This window comes from Chelonia mydas, chromosome 3 (genome assembly GCF_015237465.2).
Source record: "Chelonia mydas isolate rCheMyd1 chromosome 3, rCheMyd1.pri.v2, whole genome shotgun sequence".
NCBI lineage: Eukaryota > Metazoa > Chordata > Testudines > Cheloniidae > Chelonia > Chelonia mydas.
The window spans coordinates 203,454,310-203,475,149 of NC_057851.1; the positions used below are offsets into that span (position 1 = coordinate 203,454,310).

The 20,840-nt window shown below is 49.0% G+C and overlaps 1 long non-coding RNA gene across 1 annotated transcript; it reads right to left on the reverse strand.

Moving 5' to 3' along the window:
- Window positions 1-551: 551 nt before the first annotated feature.
- LOC122465277 lies at window positions 552-9,947 on the reverse strand. Its single transcript, XR_006290009.1, has 2 exons — window positions 9,554-9,947; window positions 552-2,323 (listed from the first exon to the last, which is right to left on the reverse strand). It is a non-coding gene; the product is annotated as an uncharacterized LOC122465277 (long non-coding RNA).
- Between the last annotated feature and the right edge of the window lie 10,893 nt (window positions 9,948-20,840).

The following is a 20,840-nucleotide window of genomic DNA, read 5'->3' on the forward strand; positions in this document are numbered from 1 at the left end:
AGTATTTCTTCACATAATGCACAGTCAACCGTGGAACTCTGCCAGAAGATGCTGTGAAGGCCAAGACTATAATAGGTAAGTTCATGGAGGACAGGTCCTCCAATGGCTATTAGCCAGCATGGGCAGGGATGGTGTCCCTAGCCTCTGATTGCCAGAAGCTGGGAATGGGCGACAGGGGATGGATCACTAGATGATTACCTGTTCTGTTCATTCCCTCTGGGGCACCTGGCATTGGCCACTGTCGGAAGACAGGATACTGGACTAGATGGACCTTTGGTCTGACCCAGTATGGCTGTTCTTATTCAGACTGCACCCTTCTAGCTTGTCCTCATTAGAAAGTTAGGTTATGTTCAGAATATGACCTTGAGAATGGTGTTGACCAACTGTGACAATCTGGGAACATATCTGGACAGCTTATGAATTCTGGTTGGTATTGGGAAGCTGTATCATGAAAAACAGCTGTCTCATGGATACCTATATGTATGTGGATCCTCTATTGCTGACTGGGTCTGTCTGCTGATCACCTAGGCAAAGCAGGCATGCCTATGCAAACAGAGTCTGCTCCTGAAGTCTGTTCCCCCAGTTTACCATCAGAGGAGAGCTCATTCAGATTCTGGGTTACAGGAGTAAGCCCTGCTGGAGCCATTGGGTTAGCTGACCCAGTGTCCTCACTGCGATCCATGGGGGTGTTTTACACTGCAATCGCTAACTCAAGGTCTCGCAATGTAAGTTCCTAGTGGAGACCCGGCACAGGTAGCTCTTACCTCTGGATAGCCAGTCGAGGTCAGCCCCAGGTGTGTACGATCAGCGCTAATTTTCCCCACACATAACTAGCTACACTGAGCCTCATCTCCCCTGGGACCATACGTCCAGAGAGCTCACTCACTGTGAAACACACACCTCTTTCTGCAGTGAAGATTTAGCCATAATGCGGAACATGACCTGCCCCGGACTGCTAAGACATGCTTAACTCTGTCAGTTAACAGCCCTCCTCAAAGTCGTGCTCTGACAGAACCCAGGTCTCTGGTGAAGAGGAGCCCACGCTAGCTGGCGTAGTTCCATCTTTGCACTGCTTAGGGAGGATGAATTACATCCCACGTCCCCTCTGAACGAGGGCCCGGGCCACCATTTACCTCCTGACTCAGCCTTCCTCAGGGCCAGCAATCAGTCCCTCTCTCACTAGAGCTGTAAACCCTGTGTTCTCTAGCTAACGGCCTACCCAACCAATTCTAGTGGTCTTAAATCAAAAGGGTACTCAGCCTATGGCTGAAAATAAAGAGAAGAATCACAGAATAAATGACAGCTGGAAATAAAAAGTGGGGGTTTCAAAAGCATCTAAGTGACTTAGGAGCACAAGTCCCATTGAAAGGCAGTATGCTCCTAAGCCACCTGGCAGTGTGAAAATCCCACACAAATGCCTCTATCTATGTTCTGAGACAGAAGTCTCACTGGACAGGCCCCAGGCTTGCAGTGCTGAATAGTACCTGGGACGTCGCTGAACCCAGTGTCTTGGGCTCTCAAGGCTGTTAGCGTCACAGCGTCACTTGGGGAATTGTGTGGCAAGTCTCAGTGGGTGACGAGGCTCAATGTGCGTCTACTCTTTTCTTATAGGGCCTGCTCCTGCTGCCAAAGCAACAATCTACTTCAGGGCTGCAGAACCAGGCCCATACCCTCTGCGTCCTGGCAAGTCTCATTGTTAAGTCTGCCTTAGCATATTGGATGTTGTCTTGGAAACACAAATACAGTTCTGTTCCAGACCTACAGCCGACATGATGCAGTGCAGCAGATCCATACCGTTGGTGAGTGGGACTCAGGTGATCTGGGTTCCAGCCTGGCTTTGCCATTGACCCGCTGTATGATTTGGGATAAGCTGTTTTTCCCCTCACAGCCTCTCCCCTTCTGGTCTATTTAGATTGTCAGCTCTTCAGACTGTCTCTCACCATGTGTTTGCAGAGTGCCTAGAACAACAGAGCCCTGGTCTAATATTGACAATAACGCGACTGGATGCATTGTTAATTTCACTCAGATTTGTCATATATTCATGCAGTGCTTAGCACAAAGACACCATGGTCTCCAGGTGCTACCATGATAAAAATAATGTACTAAATTTCCTTCTTCTAAGTTGCATTTCAAAGATCTTTCACCCATCTCAGCAGAAATCTTTGAACCAGGACCAGGTGTAAATCCTTGAAGTTGGATCCCACAAAACAGAAGCGCAAAGCAAAAAAGGAAGAGGAATTCTAGTGTGTGTCTTATGGTCAAGGCGTTCTGTAGAGTTGTTCTGAGCACGCTCATGAGTCCTTCACTCTGGGGATTTTGTTTCCTGGATGAATACAGATTTGAAAAATAAAGAAATATAAAAAAATATCAAACTACATAGCAATTACATATAACCGAAAACTGCTGCTCAAGCAGAAACACTTCATATCACTTCAGACAGCAAAGTATCAACCATCCCAATGGCAAGAAACCTGCAGACAATACGTACCACTAGGCTTTGCACAAACCTGCCTTCGTTGATTGCCCGTGTGACTGACAAAAAAAATAATCATTTGCTTAATGGAGAAAGTGATCTTCTGTTGGAGCTGAACAAGGCATGGGACAGCCTCTTAATAGAGGCAATCGCTTAATAAGGGTGACCTCTCGTCTCGAAAGCTGCTACTGTGTCTTGTTCTAACAATTACATGATGTTGTACTGAGTAATTGTGACTGTCTAAAACATTCAACACTGCAGCTTGTCATGTTTCAATATGTTCCAAACAGTTTAATAAAGGCATTATAATTAGTCTTCGTGCACAAAATTTATCTGAAGTATGGCTTAGTTGACACCAGCAGTTGTGTCCGTCTCTGGTTTCACTTGCTAGAGAAGTTCAATGGCCAGAGAAGACCGTCTGTGGCTTCACTTTTTGGAGTACATTGTGCACTACAATTCTGGGCCCTCGAAATTCCAGCTGCCCTGCAGGGTGAGTTCTACTGAAGAACACAGAGTTCCTTTAAAAGACCTTCAATTCTTCCAGGACTAATAGGTACTTTACAGAGTGGCATCTACAGCAGATGGCACCTACCACTTAAATCTCCTCCAGCATGTGGCTTTGTAGGAAAAGTCATAGAATCATTGAAGTGTTGGACTTGAAGGGACCTTGGCTCAAGAGGTCATCCAGCCCTGTCCCCTGCACTCAAGGCAAGTGTCGAAAGAACAACAATAGCCATAGGAAAGGAGACTAGAGTCTATTTCCTCTTCTTTCTCCTTCCCACTTCATACCACCCACTCCTTCTGCCTCATACCGCACACTCCTCAAGTAATGCTAATAAAAGGTGAATGTTATCCCAGCAGGGGGAAACCAGCTATGACTGTTTCATTTACGGGAAAATCAGGAGAGTTTCAGTTATGAAAACATTGAGGAAGATTGCAAGAAAAGCCAGATTTAGGTATTTTATGAAGCAAGAAAATTATTTTTTAATTCTCTAGGGATTTCTAAGGTCCTCATCACTACAGCATATGCTGGCATAAGACAGAAGAGAAGTCACTAGTTTTGCACAGTTCAACAGTTTTCCGACAGCCCCACATGGTCTTTGCTCTTCTCATTGTACTGCTCTCTTCTCACCCTGCAGTCATTTCTCATTTCCATTATTTAATACTCCCTTTTTGCTCACAATACATCACCTCAACCCAGCTCCTGCATGCAAGAGAAACGATCTTCCTCACAGATCTCCGACGTGCTAAAGAGCCGCTGCAAATGCGGGTTCCCACCAGACCGGTCCCTCCTGGTCTGTAGAGCCTGACCACCATGGAATGGAACGAAACACCTTGTGAGAGAGAACTGGCAACTTGCCTCATCAGACATCCCGTTGCTCCACTCTCTGGCTACAAACGTTTAACGCGGATATAGCCGATTACAGTAGAAAAGGGAGCCCCACGGGGTTGGGGCTTTTCATGGCTTTGTAATTCGAGTTTTGATTTGCGGAGTTTCACAATCACAACACACCAGTGAAACGTAAGGGCAGTATTCGGCTGTGACTTGGGAGCGCAGGGGAACTCCCACTTGGCATCACACCGTGGCTTATCATTCCTGTTAAAGTTCATTTGCTAGATTGGCTAGCGTCATTTCAGTTAGCTCGGTCCTTCAATAGAACAGCAAAGGAAAAGTGCACCCATTTTGCTCTGCATCACAATGAAAGGGTTCAAACATCAGAAGACCGTCTTGTCTGACCTCCTGCCTCTCACAGACCATTAGATGTCACCCAGCTACCTCCGCATTCAACCCACAGACTGTGGCTAGACTAGAGCATTTCAAGTCCTTGGGAGACTCTCCTGTTCTCTGCCTGTGGCAGGTGAGACTGCGGGGTCCCCCATCCCCCCTGTGATGGCGGGAAATGGAGTAGGCGAGAGAAATCCCAGGTTATCCTAGAAGATGATCCATGCCCCTTGCTGCAGAGGAAGATGCAAAATCTTCAAGGTGTTGGCCAATCTGGCCTGGGGAAATTCCCTCCTGACCCCACATCTGATGGTTGGCATGACCCTCATCACCTGAGCAGGACACACCAGCCAGGCATTGAGAAAGAGGATTCTCCGCGCACCCTTTCAGCACAGACAAATCCAGACTTAACCAGAAGAAACCTGCAGATGATAAATCCCTGGTGCAGACCGGAGAGGAGAATATTGCCCTAAGGGGAGGGGAAAGATGGGGAGGTGCTCTCTACTGACTAAATAGCACACGGTATAGGTTACCCCAGCCTCACCCACACTGATATCTAGGTTAGTCACCTGAGTTTTGCAACAGTGGCATTATTAAAAACAGGATTTTTGCATCTAAAGCCCATTGAATGAGAACAGTGACAGCATCCTCACCCCGAAAGGCTCGTGGTCCAAAGGAAGAAGTCTGTAAAGTGACCCCCTTCACTTCATACATACGTTCGGTGGCTGCTGCCAGTTTGACATACGAACATCTGCTGCAGGGTGCTGCATGCTGTAGCATGTCAGCAAAACAAACCTCGCACAGATGAGTCCCCAGGATGCAGTCCAGCTCCCTCCTGCGTGAGCGCTGCTATGAAATTCCTACTCTCACAATCCATGGATCAGCCTGAGCCAAGAAAGCAGCGTTTGGTTTTTCCACTTGAAAGCTTTCTTTCTTGGATCACCACAATTTGACGTACGTTGTTTGAGGGCATCTGAGGGTTGTTTTACTCCTTCAAGTTACCTCTGTTTTGCAGGGGGTTCAGTATGCTGTGGGTTATTACATTACGTTATTGCACAGTCCCTTTAGAAGCAAGGACTGTCTTTTTCTTGTGTTTGCACACCACCTAGCGCGATGGGTCCTGGCCCGCGCTCCGAGGTGCTGCTGTAATATTATTAGTCTGTTCAGTGGGAGGAGCTAAGTCTGCACCTCAAACCAGCCCGGTTTCTCTTCACCTACAAACACCAGTCTCAGGATCTGTGGGCCTGCCTGAGCCAAGAGAGGAAACGGAGAAGACAGACGAAGCTATTTGTTCACGAGCAGAAGTGCTTCTTCCCCTCTGAGCCGCTGGACGGCCTGGCTGAACAGAACAGATACAGCACCCCTTTAAGACGACTTCACAGAGACTGAAGAACCGTTGCCTTCTGCAGTCAGAGATGTTCTGTAGCAGAACGCGGCTGTGACTGATGCTCCGGATTATACTTCATTAGGATTCAGGGCAGAACAGAGGCGGCAGTTCAGAGGCAAAATCTGACACGAGACAAAGTGGAAAAACCCACAACTCTGAAGTGCTGTGGGTGGATTTCTCCCTGACTGCTCCAGCACTACTTTTTCAATTAGGATCCAAACTGGAGGCAAGAAGGAACAAGCAAAAAGAGAGACAAGGCCCCGGTAAGCTCGGTCGTAGCTGAATGCTTTGAGCAGTTACATGATGCATGGCGTTATGGAAGCTAGTTACACTTTATGGAGCGGACGAATCAGCAGGATTTTTGATAAGGGAGGAAACAGTTTCTTCTGTTTGTTTGTGGAGCTATGTGCTTTGCACTGCAGAGCTCCCCTGCTTCTGTGGGGGAAGAGCACAGACCTTTACTGCTCCCGGTCATTTCCAACGCTGCTGTCTTTGCCCCCTGTAAAGGGACTCCTCTCCTCACTACACCATTTGGGCAGCCAGAAAACACCAGGCTTATCTTAGCTCCCTCTCCCACCCCTCGCCTTGTTTAGACGGTGAGCTCGTGAGGCAGGGACCGTGTGTTGTGTGTTTGTACTACACGGGGCACAGCCTGGTCCTGCTCCATGGCAAAGGCTCCTAGCACTTCCTGAAAACAGATAAGTACATAATCGTTAATCTCATTTCCCCTCTGCCAGATATTTTTGCAAGTGCCAAGCCAATGGCTAGGGTTGAAAGTTTGCCACTGGTTTATTTTTCCCCACAGGCCCACCTAGGATTGCTAAGTCAAGTTCTGTCCACCCAACATTAGTTCCTTCATTGTATGAACCAGATTCTGCTCAGCTCTGTGGGGTGTGCAAATGGGCACAAGAAGCTGTGCTGAGAGCAAATGCGTTGTGCTCGTTCAAAGAGGGGTTCAAGCAAATATGCTCCTCTGAGCACTAGAGCAGTCTAGGCTTCTTTCGCCAAGAGATCCTGCTGCTCCCTCTGGTTCAGTGACGTGGGCGGTAGCAATGTCTGGTGTAGACGGGGCTCCAGGAGGATACCAGCGGTTTACAGTTCAGGAAAGACTTCTTTAGGAATAGCATCAAAGCACAGCACTTAATTCGAAGCGTGTGTTAAATCTCATAGAAAGCGATGGAATGTAAGCACAGGTATAAATGTTTTTCTGAGTTAGGGCCCGATTGTATTTAATTTCTTTTAACTATATTTGTAACTCAAATTAAATGTTGGCGGAAAAGGTTACAGGATACAGATTTCCATACATTACGTCAAACTGATGATGTTGAAAGAAGTGTCTCCATGTTAAAGTGGTGTTGACCTTTTTGCCTCATCCCTTGACTGTTGCAGGACCTGGGGTATAAATCCTTTTTAATTAAAGGGGTGGAGGCCAACGTGCTTGTGTGAAAGGCCGTAAGTGCAGTTCTTCAGTAACCCATCTCCTCGCTTTGTATGAGGGAAAGGTACAGGAGAGATAACGACCACATTCAGAGAGTCCAAGGCCAAAAGGGACCATTGTGACCCTCTAGTCTGACCTCCCAGATTCCCCACACTGAGTGACATTGCGTTTGGGTGCATTGGGTCTTGCACAATGTATATTATATAAACATTAACATTCATATTTTACTGGGATTTAAGAGTCTGAATGCAATGACCCAAAATGATAAAGTTGAAATGAAATGTTTGATATCAAATAAAACGAGAAGGCCAAACAGGGTTATTTAGACCTTCTCCCATCAAAGACTCTCTCAGAATTGAAGCACTGATGAACAGTTTTGATTTTGGTGAAACTGCATGCAAGTCTGGGCCCTGAAAAACTTACCAGCTCCATAAACAAAAGGTGGGAGGTGAAGTGAACTGAGTTGCCCAACACCATGGACTAGGTCAGCCAAGACCCAAACCTTGTCCTAGAGCAGGGCCCTACGCACTGGGCCAAGACTGCCTGTCATAACAGCCATGCGTTCAGAGGACAGAGTCCCCTCAGGTTTTCCTCGCAGGTGGTGGGAGACGCTGGCCATGCCCAGTTATACACACAGCTCCCAATTCCTGATTTCTTGCAAGGAGACGCTGCCCTTTGCGGGCTTCTTAAGTCTCTTCTGCTAGGAGACCAAAAGGAAAAAGTTAAATGTCTCAGTGCCACGGATCCACAGGATGAATGCTGTGCCCCCAGCTTTGGAACAGGCTCTAGAAGGAACCTCTTCCGTGTGCCAGCCCTCCAAGGGTCTCACCCTTCCTCCAGGGTAGGTAAGGCTACCTCACTGCCTCCTGGGCAACATTCATACCTATGTCTCTCAACCTGCCCAGGGAGCAAACACACTCCCTCCCCCCCCCGCCCCCCCGCAAAATATAGGAGAAACTGAGGCACACTTGGGGTCAAAATTACCACCAAAATTTCCCACTTTGTCAGACCCAGCACACTTCTTCCTGGAGCCCCTCAAAGGGGAAGAAGGACAGCTGTACCTTCTTACTTCAGGGGGTGTCTGCACAGTGGTTTTCTGGGCTGCTGAGTTTGGCTTACTCTGTCAAGCTTGCCCTGGGAGTTTGCTGCACTCCCCGCAGGGTCAGAGAGGAGATCTCCTGGATGGGAGTCCCCCTCTAGCCTCAGGACTTGCTCCAGCAGTTTCTTGCTCTGGGCCATCTCTTCCCTACTGCTGACTGGAGTTCCCTCCTTTTAAAAGGCCTCCTCCCTACCCTAGATCATTGACAGGGCTGGAGCCGCAGGGCCAGCCCCGCAGACAGGGCCAGAGCCGGACACGGGGCTCTCTGGCACCGTCCTCATCAGTGAGGGGTCTATCCCGCCCTCACACTGCCCTTCAGAACCCTTACTGAGTGAAAACTCACACCACCACTCCCAGTTCCACCCCCATCCCACATGGGGAAGAGAGCACAGGCAGGCTGCAGAAGGGCCCCGCAGCAGTTGGTGACAGCGAGGGCGACAGAACCAAGCTGGGTGAGGTGGCAGATTCATCCCCAGACGTGGCTTCAGGGCTTTCTGCTTAGTTAGTTCAACTGTAAAAAAAAAATCACACTGATAATGCTTATGTAACACTGACAGACCCCGGTCGTCGGTGGGCAGGATCAAACCTGGGACCTCTGGAGCTTAGTGCAGGAGCCTCTAGAGCACGAGATAAAAGCCACCTGGCCGTTAGCTGCGGCTGCAGAGCAGACTAATTTTTACCTCTCTCTCTAAGTGGTCTCGGTGCCACTAGATAGGACAGAACCCCACCCTCAGGAGGTGTGTGGGTTACACCTACCTCTGTAAAGTGCTGAGAGAGTCACCGAGGATAAAGCAATATACAAGACAGAGCATTATTGTTGTTAGCCCTTGGTTGTGGTAGGATAACCAAGGTACAGAGAAGTTCATAGTTCAACTAGGTGGCAGGGCAGCCTGCTGGCTTAATCACAGCCACCAACTAACCAGAGGTGGAGAAAGGCCTGCAAAGATCTACCCAGGCTGGGTAGAAATAGAGTTTACTCCACCTTTAAGGCCCCTTTGCACTGCCAGAGCTGAGTCAAATGGCCTGAATGTAAATCAGAATCAGGCTCATAGATTTTTGACAGGGACATTAAGCTAGAGGGCAGTTTTCACAGAGATGGGGTAGTAATATAGTTGTTGTGGGTGTTACCATGGTGTCTAGGACCCTCATCATGGACCAGGCCCCTTTGGGGTATGGGCTCCTCAGAGATCAGGGCTGTCCCATAGCACCGTCTCCAGACTGGGCCCAGGCTTGTTCTTGCTGAGCCAGCAGCTTCCCTGGGGTAATGCTGCCTAGCACCTTCTCAGAGCCCAAGCAAGGTAGTTTCCAGCAGGGTTAGTTGTTCTGGTTAATTTCTGTTATTTCAAGTCTCCTCAACAAACAAGATCAAAACTTTCTCAAGTCTATCCCTTGCCCCCCATTAAGTTCATCAACCCAAAGTTCCTGGTTTTTACCTCAGAGCTTTGTGGTAATAGGACTTCCCACAATCTGCCTTCTGTCCAATTTTGTCTCTGGGAGCTGTTCCTCCCAGCCACGGCTCCAGCCTCTGGTAGGTATTACAGCTCCTCCTCTCCACTGTTGATTAGGATCAGCCAGTTAAGCTGCAGGTGTTTCCCCAGGTGCAGTGGGCAGTGTTAATCAGCTAGCCAGCCGCAGGCCTCTGAGCTAGAGGAAGGGCGGCCTTTATACCTTCACAGCCCAGTACAAACACAGAACAAAAAGACAGCCCTGCCCAAAGCGCTGACAAGCTAAATACAAACTAGGGTAACAGATGGATACAAGCAGTCAGGGGAGCACAAGGACACAGTTAGATAGTAAGAGTCAGCATGCTAGACACCGCTCCGATAAAAACAGATAATGCACCTGGTTCTTCTCTGCCTCACAGTTACTCCTGTGCTGAGTGCAGAATGTGTGTCTCTAAAACAGCCAGATAACAGAGTATCCCAGGATAACACAAACTCCCCCTGTGTTGGAGTTTGGAGCACGCTGAGGTGAACCATGCAGCTCTTTTTTCTTGAGGTGAATGTGTTTATAATTCCTCGTGGGCCATTCTCAGATTTGTCCTTTTAATTTACATTCCCTGCTTTTACAGTAAGCACTTGACTTCTCAAAATGAATCCATGAATATTGCTGTCAATTAGAAACCTTTACTAGCTTTTGGCCTACAGGTTTTTGGACAGAGCTACATCTGCTCTGCCCACCTCATTAAAAAGATTTAGACATTAGATGTGAAGTGACATATCACGATTTGAGCTTGGTTGCACCATCAGTAACAGAAACACATTCACACATGGCATGGTTTCTGCAAGCACTTCCTTTGTTCAAAAGGGCTTTCTGACAAACTTTGGTTGCTATGCTACACGTATCCGTTTCTTGATTAGAGTTGCCAATTTACATTGTTGCTTATGATTAGTTTGATCTCCAGTTTAACCCAGTGAGGAAAAAATAAGTAAGCAGTTATGATTTATTAAATTTCCTGTGGGAGATGGAAATTTTTTTATTACCCTCTGGCATTTGATATGAAAGATATATAAAGTTCTCCTGCAAAGAATAAAATAAAAAATGGACAAAGGAGGGTTAATTATAATCTCAGTAAATAAGTTTGTAGTTCTGTCAAGCTAACGCCGTTTCCTATGGGATATACTCAGAACAGGTGATGGAGGAGCAGAGACAAGGCTCTTGTTATGAAGCAGGGAGGGAAAGTATCTGTGACTGTGACGAGGCGGTTCCAGTGTTGCACAGTGCTGACGGCGCAGTTCACCCATGTGACGTTTCGGCAGGCTGCGCTGCTGCCGACACATGGCTTTGATTTAATAGGGCACAATCTGTTCAGCCAGCATGTCTGGTCTTCACACGCCGGTCCGCCTCCTCAGCCTGTCCCAACGCGCCAATCCATTGGCGACGTCGCCTGATTTTACTCCAGGGGGCCTCTCATTGCAAATCAAGCCCATGCGACTAGCCCGTGATGTGCACAAACGTTTACTAGCCAGCCACAGATCACCCAGCTCCTCTGGCTGCAGCCTTGACCCAAAACTGCTGCTTTCCAGCAATATCCTGGGACCAACAGGGCTACAACAATGGTGCCTTTAACCAAGTGAGACAGCGTCCCTTCTGACGGGAGTCCGGGAAGCTAGGAATGTGTTAAACAACAATTCTCACTATTGACTGCCTAAAGTCGTTCCGTATCAGCACCTCCGTTTTGCCCCCTTCAGGGCCCGATCCTATGGCTGGATATTCAGAGCTACTCCCTGCATCTCCCCACGAGGCTCGTGCGTATCAAGCACGTCAGCTCAGCAAAGTGTGTGCCTGTTCTCTAGGTCATGCAACAAGCCACGGGCCTTGTACACATCCTGTAGCCCCTGTCTGCACCGTGGCCAGCGGGACCGGGGGTGTGGGGAGCAGAGCAGGAAGCATGGCAGCTCCGGTGGAGTCATTTCGTGCACTCTGTGTCCGAAGAGGCTGTTTTGCAGACAGTTAGGAGCTCACAGCTGGAGTAGCTGTCTGGGCGCATGTCCACAGCTGGGGGAGGAGGCCAGGTCACAGTCTCCCCTGGTGGTGGCCCTGGAGGCCTCCTGCATCTTCAGTCATAATATGACTCCCTGCCTGGGGTGGGCATCTCCCTCTGAGCTGGTGTGCACAGGATCCGCAGCCCCAGCAGCTCTGACACCCCAGCAGTTTGCTGCACTGCCGGGAGGTTCCCTTTCCCACACCTAGTGACAGCAACTAGAGGAAAAGAAAGACACCCCACCTCCAGCCTGGCTCTCGCTCCGGATCACCAGCTCTCCTTCAAGGGTCTGTGTGAACCTGGGAACTCCTCAGCAACACGCCCTGGTGACGCCTCCTAGCCAATGGGGGAGCTCCCACTTCGGGTCCTAGGCAAGGATGCAAATGGTCCAACCCCAACCTCTGCCCACTGCACTTTCCCCAAGGCTACTCCCACACCTTAGGTTACACCGAAAACCCTTTGCTGTGAAGCCAAGGCCTTGGCTTCCCTCTCGGGCCTGGGCCTTGCTTGGCTCTCTAGACAAAGCAATACTGATCCCATCCCAAAGCAATACCAACCGCATCCCATGCAGCCCCCTTAAGGGACTCAGCGAGCCCACTGGCCGTCTCTGTAGGCTCTTTTCCGGGCGCTTGGACTGGAGAGACCTAGTGCCTCATCTCCAGTTGCCACCCCCCACCCCCCCCGAAGTCTCTCCTGCTCAACAAGGCCCACTGATTGTATAAACAGCCACAGATCCCTTAAGCCCTGGGAGCAACAACAAGGAGCCAGGCAGTGCTGGAGAGATTGCCTTCAGTGGCCAGCACCCTGTCACACATGGCAGCCACCAGACTGCTGCTGCTCACTTGGAAGAGAATCTCTAGATGCCGCTTTTCTCCTGAACATGATTCGTGGGGATGCAGAATAGTGGACGGGGGGAGGAGGAGGCATGTGCATGCGCTTGCCCCGAACCATAAGAATGACACCGAGTTCTCTCTGCAAGCCAATGACTCATGCTGTAGGGTTGAAGAAAGCAGAATTTATAGTTTTTACAGTTTTTGGAGCCCCAAGGTAGCTATAAAGCATTTTCTTATTTAATCCAAGGAAAAGGCAGCCATCATCTGAGAAGCTGACTGCAGTTTAATCAGGGGTCACTTTGTTCAGAGGAAATAAGTGACCCAAACCTTAGAGCCAGCGCCGAGCCAGTCACCGAGCATCACAAAAGGTCAGGTTATTATGTTGGGGGCTCAGCGTTTCAGCCAATTCACGCTACACGTGAAAAGACAGGAAAGAGTCGTACAGAAAGAAAAATAAATTGATCTTGTGCCACAGAAACAAACAAACAATAAACCCCAAAAGCTTTGCCTCCTAAAGCAGAACATAGGCATGCCTCTGAATGGGACGGAGACAAAACTGCCAGGCCTCTTCTCTCCCTCAGCGGATGCTTGGATCTAATGTCAAAAGGCAAAGGGCACTGAATAATTCCTCCTGGGGATTCCTTTTTGTAGTTCCAATAGCAAAGTGACCTGAGGCAGCCCCTCAGCTTGTCAAGCTCGGCATATCAACACTTGCCTCGAACACCATCTAGAGGAACATGCTAGCGGTAAAGAGAAGAATGTCAAAGCGCAGAAGACAGAGATGTCACCAAGTCAAAGTGAAGCCCAGCCTCCACCACCCACAGGTTAGTTTTTCTACTCATGGCTGCAACGATTCGTTCCTGTGTAGGTCACAGAGCAAATCACAAATCTACATCAGAAAGATGGGCCGGTTTTCCTCTGTCAACATGAATTTCACATCAACACTGGTCAAAGCAAGCAAAAGAAGTTAATTTTGAGGGAGAGCATAAGAGGCAAATCTAAGGGCCAGCAGAAGCCTCCAAGTTCAGATAAAAGTCTTACAGCAATTGTGTTTTTGCCAGATACTGAGGGTTCAAATGATCCCTGCAGGGTATAATATTTAATAATGATACCTGACTGTATCATTGGACAGCTCTTACAGCACGGTTTGATACATTGTCCTGGAATAGATTTTTATCCACGCAATTTTGGTGCATGAAAAACCTTGTAAGGCCAGAATCAGCAGAGGGGGAAGATTTCCCAACATGTCTAAGAGATTTAGGAGCTCACATTGGCTTGCCTTTCAATGGGACATGTATTCATAGGCCCCTCAGGTTCTTTGTAATCCCACCCACAGTGTCAACCACCATAAAAAGCCTTAGAACTCAGCATGTGTAATATTCCTGATGCATGACTAGCTAGCACCCGATATGGAGATATTTTTACTATCCCTTCATTCACAGGGGCCAGACCTAAAGCAGGGGCGGCAGGTTTGTATAATTTTTGGTGGTGCCCAGATTGGGTCCAAGTCCCGCCCTGCCCATACCTGCCTAAAGCTCTGGGACGGAGTTTGGGTGCTCGGTGCAGGCTCTGGGGTGGTGCAGGGCTTGGGGTGCAGAAGGGGGTATGGGGTGCAGGCTCTGGGAGAGAGTTTGGGTGCGGGAGGGGTGTGGGCTCTGGGCTGGGACATGGGGTTGGGGTGCAGGAGGGGCTGTGGGAGGGGGTTTGGGGTGCAGGGTGCAAGCTTTGGGAGTGGGTTTGGGTGCTGGGTGCGGGCTCTGGGCTGGGAGAAAGGGTTGGGGTGCAGGGTGTGGGGCTGGGGATGAGGAGTTTGGGGTGCAGCAGGCAGGCTGCCCCGGGGCTGGGGCAGGGGACCAGAGAGGAGGACTCCCCCCAGCCCTCGCCACGCCGGCAGCAGCAAGCTCCGAGGGAGGGCAGAGGGAGGGAGGCATGACACTCACCTAAGCCCCCCCAGGCTGCTGCTCAGGAAGTCCAGCCAGGATAAGCCCCATCCCCGGAGTCGACTCGGAGTCACCTGCCAGGGGAGTGGGGGGGGCTGCCATGTGCCTCCTCCCTCTGCAGGCGCAGCAGCCACCTCAGCCTGCCCCCGGCGCTGCTCCCTTGTAGTTGGCAGTGCCATCGAGAGAACACAGCGCGGAGCGGCAGGGGCAGCTGCCCGCTGCCCAGGGCAGGCAGGGACGCTCGCGGGAGGCACGTGGGGTTGGCAGGCAGGGCTGGGGGAGATACCCGGCCCTGAACATTGGTGGAGCCTGGCCGTCCGGGCCCTGAATATTGCTGGAGCCCGGGCACCATGGGTCCATATAACTCCCCACCCCTGGCTCAAGGGGCATTACAGTCAGGAGGAGGAGTTTTCCCATTGACTTCAGTGTGCTTTGGAGCATGCCTTGATTGACCAAGCATGAGTGAGGTCTTTCTATCGGATGTTGTCAGGTTCTGCCATTGGAATGGATGTGGCTTGGATGGCGTCTCGTAACCTATCAGAGCTCGTGGTTATTTCCGTACTGACATTCCCATCTCTTACCAGAACGAGCCAGAGCTTTCCGGCTTCTCCTTGGCATGTTTCAAGATTTCCCCTCTTTTCTTTCTTCACTTAAAAACATTTCCCCGTTCACTGTAGCTGACCTCTCCTTAGGCTAGGAAGGTTTGATTATTTATTTTTTAAAGCGTTTTGTAGCCAAGAGGGTTTTTCCAAAGCTCCCCCTTCTCTGGTAGGGGCATTCCAATACTATATTCATGCAGCTGTTCAAATGGAAAACCACCAGCAACGAAAGGATTAAGATGTAACCCTCAGATAGATGGAAGTGAAGATATTAATTTTCTGAGTCACTGGTCAAGTTTATGGCCCGGTTTCTGTCTCGGAAGAGATGTCAGCTGAGAAACATAACCGGCTGAAACCAAGCGTGGCATTACTGCTCGGTAATAGCAACCATAAGCTGCTTTGCAATAGTGACCACAAAGTAATTAAATTTAACGTACGGGTAGGTAGGAAAATACCAGAGAAACCCACCACAGTAGCATTTAATTCCAAAAAGGGGAACTGCACAAAAATGAGGAAGCTAGTTAAACAGAAATTAAAAGGAACAGTCACAAGGGTGAAATGCCTGCAAGCTGCATGGAAACTATTTAAAAACACCATAACAGAAGCTCAAACTAAATGTATACTCCAACTTTAAAAACAAACAAACACCCAAAAACAGGACTGAAACAAACAACCCACACACACAAAAAACAAAACAAAACACCCCACAGTCAACCTGTGGAACTCTTTGCCAGAGGAAGTTGTGAAGGCCAAGACTATAACAGGGTTCAAAAAAGAACTAGACAAGCTGATAAAAGATAAGTCCATCGATGTCTATTAGCTGGGATGGGCAGGGATGCAACCCCATGCGCTGGGTGTCCCTAAAGCTTTGATTGGCAGAAGCTGGGAGTGGAGGACGGGGATGGATTATTCGATAATTTCTCCATTCTGTTCATTCCCTCTGAAGCACCTGGCATTGGCCACTGTCAGAAGAGAGGCGATAAGGCTAGATGGACCACTGCTCGACCCAATCTGGCCGTTCTTATATTCTTATTTTACTGTTTTCGTTACGTCTATAGTCACCGTGGAAGATGAACAAAACAAAATAGTTTCTACAAATATGGACTAAATAGTAAAACAAATTTCCAAGAATGTGGAGCAATGGGGTCTCCTCCTGCTGACCTTAACGAGGAGAACAGAAGGCGCTCCCAGGAGCATCTGCCCAAGATTGACGTGTGTCAGTAGTCTGTTGCCTTTCAAAGTCTCTCCCTTCTTCTTTGCTCCAATATATAGGCTTATCGTGCAATTTACCTGGGATAAAAACCAACCTTGTTAGTCACACAAGACCCTTAAAAACCCTGGGTGGCTGGAGGAATGGGATTGCCTGATTTGTATCTATATCAGGGGTTCTCAAACTTCATGGCACCGGGACCCCCTTTTGACAACCAAAATTACTTCACGACCCCAGGAGGGGGACCGCAGCCTGAGCCCGCCCAAACCCCACTGCCCTGCGGAGGGGGGTCGGGGGGGCAAAGTCTGAGCTCCACCGCTCCGGGCAGGGGGGCCAAAGCTGAAGCTCAAGGGTGTCAGCCCCATGCAGGGGGCCTGTAACCTGAGTCCTGCCACACAGGACTGAAGCCCTCGGGCTTTGGCTCTGGCCCTGGGCAGTGGGGGTTGGGCTTCAGCCCTGGGTCCCAACAAGTCTAAGCCAGCCCTGGTGACCCCATTAAAATGGGGTCACGACCCACTTTGGGGTCCCGCCCCACAGTTTGAGAACCGCTGATCTATTATGTAGCATTCAAAATACATTCTATTGTAAGGCAGTTCCCCTCTAGTGGCTCTGTATGCACACTGGCTTGGTTTGAGATCAAAAATTTAGTTATGCCCGCTCTTCTTTCCTGTACTTCAAGAGGCTACCCACAGCCTTAAGGAAAAATCCAGTCTTTGTGACAGGCTTCAGAGTAACAGCCATGTTAGTCTGTATTCGCAAAAAGAAAAGGAGTACTTGTGGCACCTTAGAGACTAACAAATTTATTTGAGCACAAGCTTTCATGAGCTACAGCTCACTTCATCGGATGCATACTGTGGAAAATACAGAAGATGTTTTTATACACACAGACCATGAAAAAATGGGTGTTTATCACTACAAAAGCTTTTCTCTCCCCCCACCCCACTCACCTGCTGGTAATAGCTTAATAACATCAGCCACACTACCAGAGGCTCGTTCACCTGCACATCCACCAATGTGATATATGCCATCATGTGCCAGCAATGCCCCTCTGCCATGTACATTGGGCAAACTGGACAGTCTCTACGTAAAAGAATAAATGGACACAAATCAGATGTCAAGAATTATAATATTCATAAACCAGTCGGAGAACACTTCAATCTCTCTGGTCACTCGATTTCTGATCTCAAAGTGACTATCCTTCAACAAAAAAACTTCGAAAACAGACTCTAACGAGAGACTGCTGAATTGGAATTAATTTGCCAATTGGATACAATTAACTTAGGCTTGAATAGAGACTGGGAATGGTTGATTCATTATAAAAAGTAACCTATTTCCCCTTGTTTATTCCTTCCCTGCCCCCCCCCTCACTGTTCCTCAGACGTTCTTGTTAAACCCTGGATTTGTGCTGGAAATGGCCCACCTTGATTATCATACACATTGTAAGGAGAGTGATCACTTTAGATAAGCTGTTACCAGCAGGAGAGTGGGGTGGGGGGAGAGAAAACCTTTTGTAGTGATAAACACCCATTTTTTCATGGTTTGTTTGTATAAAAACGTCTTCTGTATTTTCCACAGTATGCATCTGATGAAGTGAGCTGTAGCTCACGAAAGCTTATGCTCAAATAAATTGCTTAGTCTTTGTGAGACATCCTACAACACTTCAAGATGGTTTCAGCATCTGATCTTACTAATTCTCCTTTTTTACTACTGCGGGCTAACCCATGCCTCAGGATCAAGGCGAACTCCACGCCTAAGACAATTTGGATAGAAAAAGGATTAACAACAATATAGACTGGCTCTTCACTTACATGTGTAACAAATTTCAGAGTAACAGCCGTGTTAGTCTGTATTCACAAAAAGAAAAGGAGTACTTGTGGCACCTTAGAGACTAACCAATTTATTTGAGCATGAGCTTTCGTGAGCTACAGCTCACTTCATCGGATGCATACTGTGGAAACTGCAGAAGACATTATATACACAGACACCATGAAACAATACCTCCTCCCACCCCACTCTCCTGCTGGTAATAGCTTATCTAAAGTGATCATCAAGTTGGGCCATTTCCACTGTGTGGTTTTTGGAGGGGGGTGAGGGGGTGAGAGAACCTGGATTTGTGCAGGAAATGGCCCACCTTGATTATCATACACATTGTGAAGAGAGTGGTCACTTTGGATGGGCTATTACCAGCAGGAGAGTGAGTTTGTGTGTGGGGGGGGAGGGGCGGAGGGTGAGAAAACCTGGATTTGTGGTGGAAATGGCCCAACTTGATGATCACTTTAGATAAGCTATTACCAGCAGGAGAGTGGGGTGGGAGGAGGTATTGTTTCATGGTCTCTGTGTATATAATGTCTTCTGCAGTTTCCACAGTATGCATCCGATGAAGTGAGCTGTAGCTCACGAAAGCTCATGCTCAAATAAATTGGTTAGTCTCTAAGGTGCCACAAGTCCTCCTTTTTTTATGTGTAACAAATACCACCTGTTGCTGTCTTACAGTTCTTTCTTTTTGCGACTACGCTTGAGGCTTCATGCACAGATAGGGGACGGCTGGTTTGTTTTAAATCTTCTCTAGAAGAACACATTAAGAAATATGGAAGCAAAAGTCACTTTGTAGGAATTACTTGTAGGTGGCTTAATGCTTTCCAATATGCTCTCAGTCGTAGTTTCAAAGAAAAAATGGGGACAAGAACTCAGCCCTACGATCTCAACAGAAACCCGGGAGGAGATCTGTCTTCATTTGAAAGCTGCGGCATGTTCTTTAGTCTTGTGATTCTCGCAGAACAAGACGTTAAGCAAGTGCTGTGCTACTGAACTCCAGAGGGTTGAAATACCTGTAAAAAAAGCACGGGTTCTGGACTCCTGTATTCAGGGGTCTCTCAAACATACCGGTGTGGAGACTGGCATTTGGCTCTTTGCATCGCCAGTGCTGCTGTGCGTTACCACTCTGCCAAACCCTAACTCATACCAGACCTCTCCAAAACGTTCAGTCTCACTCTTTTCTCTTCTCCAAGCATGCCTGTTTTTGGGGTGCTGGCTGAGTGGGTGTTACCTGCTAGCATTCAGAAATGGATTGTCACTAGCCTAGTGGATAAAAGATGGAACTCTGCAATTCCTCCCTCATACACAGACTGGCTTAGCGAGCTCTCTGCTACTGCATTAATGGAAAAAATGTAAACCTGTCTACTAGAAACGCTTGGAAAAAATAAGAGGGCATCTGGTCACACATGAAACTACTGCATACCTTTGCAGTTTAGAGTATCTTAATCCTTGATACTTGTAGACCATGTTCTCACTTATTTATCTAGTTAGTCGCTTTAGTGATTAATGCCCTGCATGACTGTTCTGGGTTTGGGTGCGGAGGGGAGAATGACAGGTTTCTCTTCAGTTTTTGCAAAAAAGGCACATTGAACTTTATTATTTCTATGCTATTTCCACCTTGTGTATGTAGGGAGAGATGTTTTCTTTCATGATATGCTTATATTTTACATAAAAGAAATAAAAATAAAGTTTTTTTTTTAAAAAGTGCCAAACTCGGCTCATTTGAGTGCAATATTGTTACCCTGTTGGCCTGTGGGCTAGCTCACTGAGGGCCCTTGGGGGGTTGTTTCCATTAGAAGGAGCAGTCAGTGATACAAGCCAGGAATATTTTTGGTACCTTTTTTGTCAAGAAACCGGTTACACCAAGTCCTGTTGCCCTGGATGCAGCAGACACAAACAGCAGGCAGGCTCTTTGCTCACAAAGCCCCTGCTCTGCCATGCTTTGTGCCCAGGAAACCTTGCTGCTCTACTTTCTGCTAGGGTCATGCTCACAGTCTCTGCTTCCCACTCCCACAGCACGTACCCGCTAGCCTAGCCCAGGCATTTGTCACCAGGGAAGCCCCACAGTCTGCGTGGTTTAGCTCTGCCCAGCCAGGCCGCCCAGAGCCGTAGGCAGTTCCCACCTACACAACCCTCCCCGCCAGCAATTTTCACTACAAGGAGGGGACTGTTTGCTCCTTCTGTGGAGCCAAGAGGAGGCTGCTTGGCAGAGTCACTGGCTTCCACCTGGCTTCTGGTTGTCTCTGGAGCCACAGTTCTCCTGACGGCAATTGTAGGTTGCCAGGTGTCCAGTTTTCGACTGGAACGCCTGGTCAAAGAGGGACCCCGGCAGCTCTGGTCAGCATTGCCGACTGGGCCATTAAAAGTCCAGTCGGCAGTGCAGGCAGGCTCCCTACCTGGCTCTGTGTGACTCCCGGGAAGCTGCCGGCATCTCCCTCTGGCTCCTAAGTCGAGGGATGGCCACGGAGGCTCTGCGCGCTACTCCCAGCCCCAGCGCCAGCTCAGCTGCTCCCATGGGCCAGGAACCATGGCTAATAGGAGCTGAGTGGGCAGCGCCTGCAGGAACAGGCAATGCGGGGAGCCACCTGGTCGTGCCTCCGCTTAGGAACCAGCGGAAGATGCCGGCAGCTTCCCGGGAGTCGCTGGAGGTAAGCACCGCCTGAAGGCTGCACCCCAAACCCTGGCCCCAGCCCCAGAGCCCGCACCCCCAGCCAGAGCCCTCAGACCCCCCACCCCCACTCCTCAACCTGCTGCTCCATCCTGGAGTCCCCTCCTGCACCCCAACCCTTGGCCCCACCCCAGAGCCTGCACCTGGAGCCCTCAGGCCCCCCCCACCCCT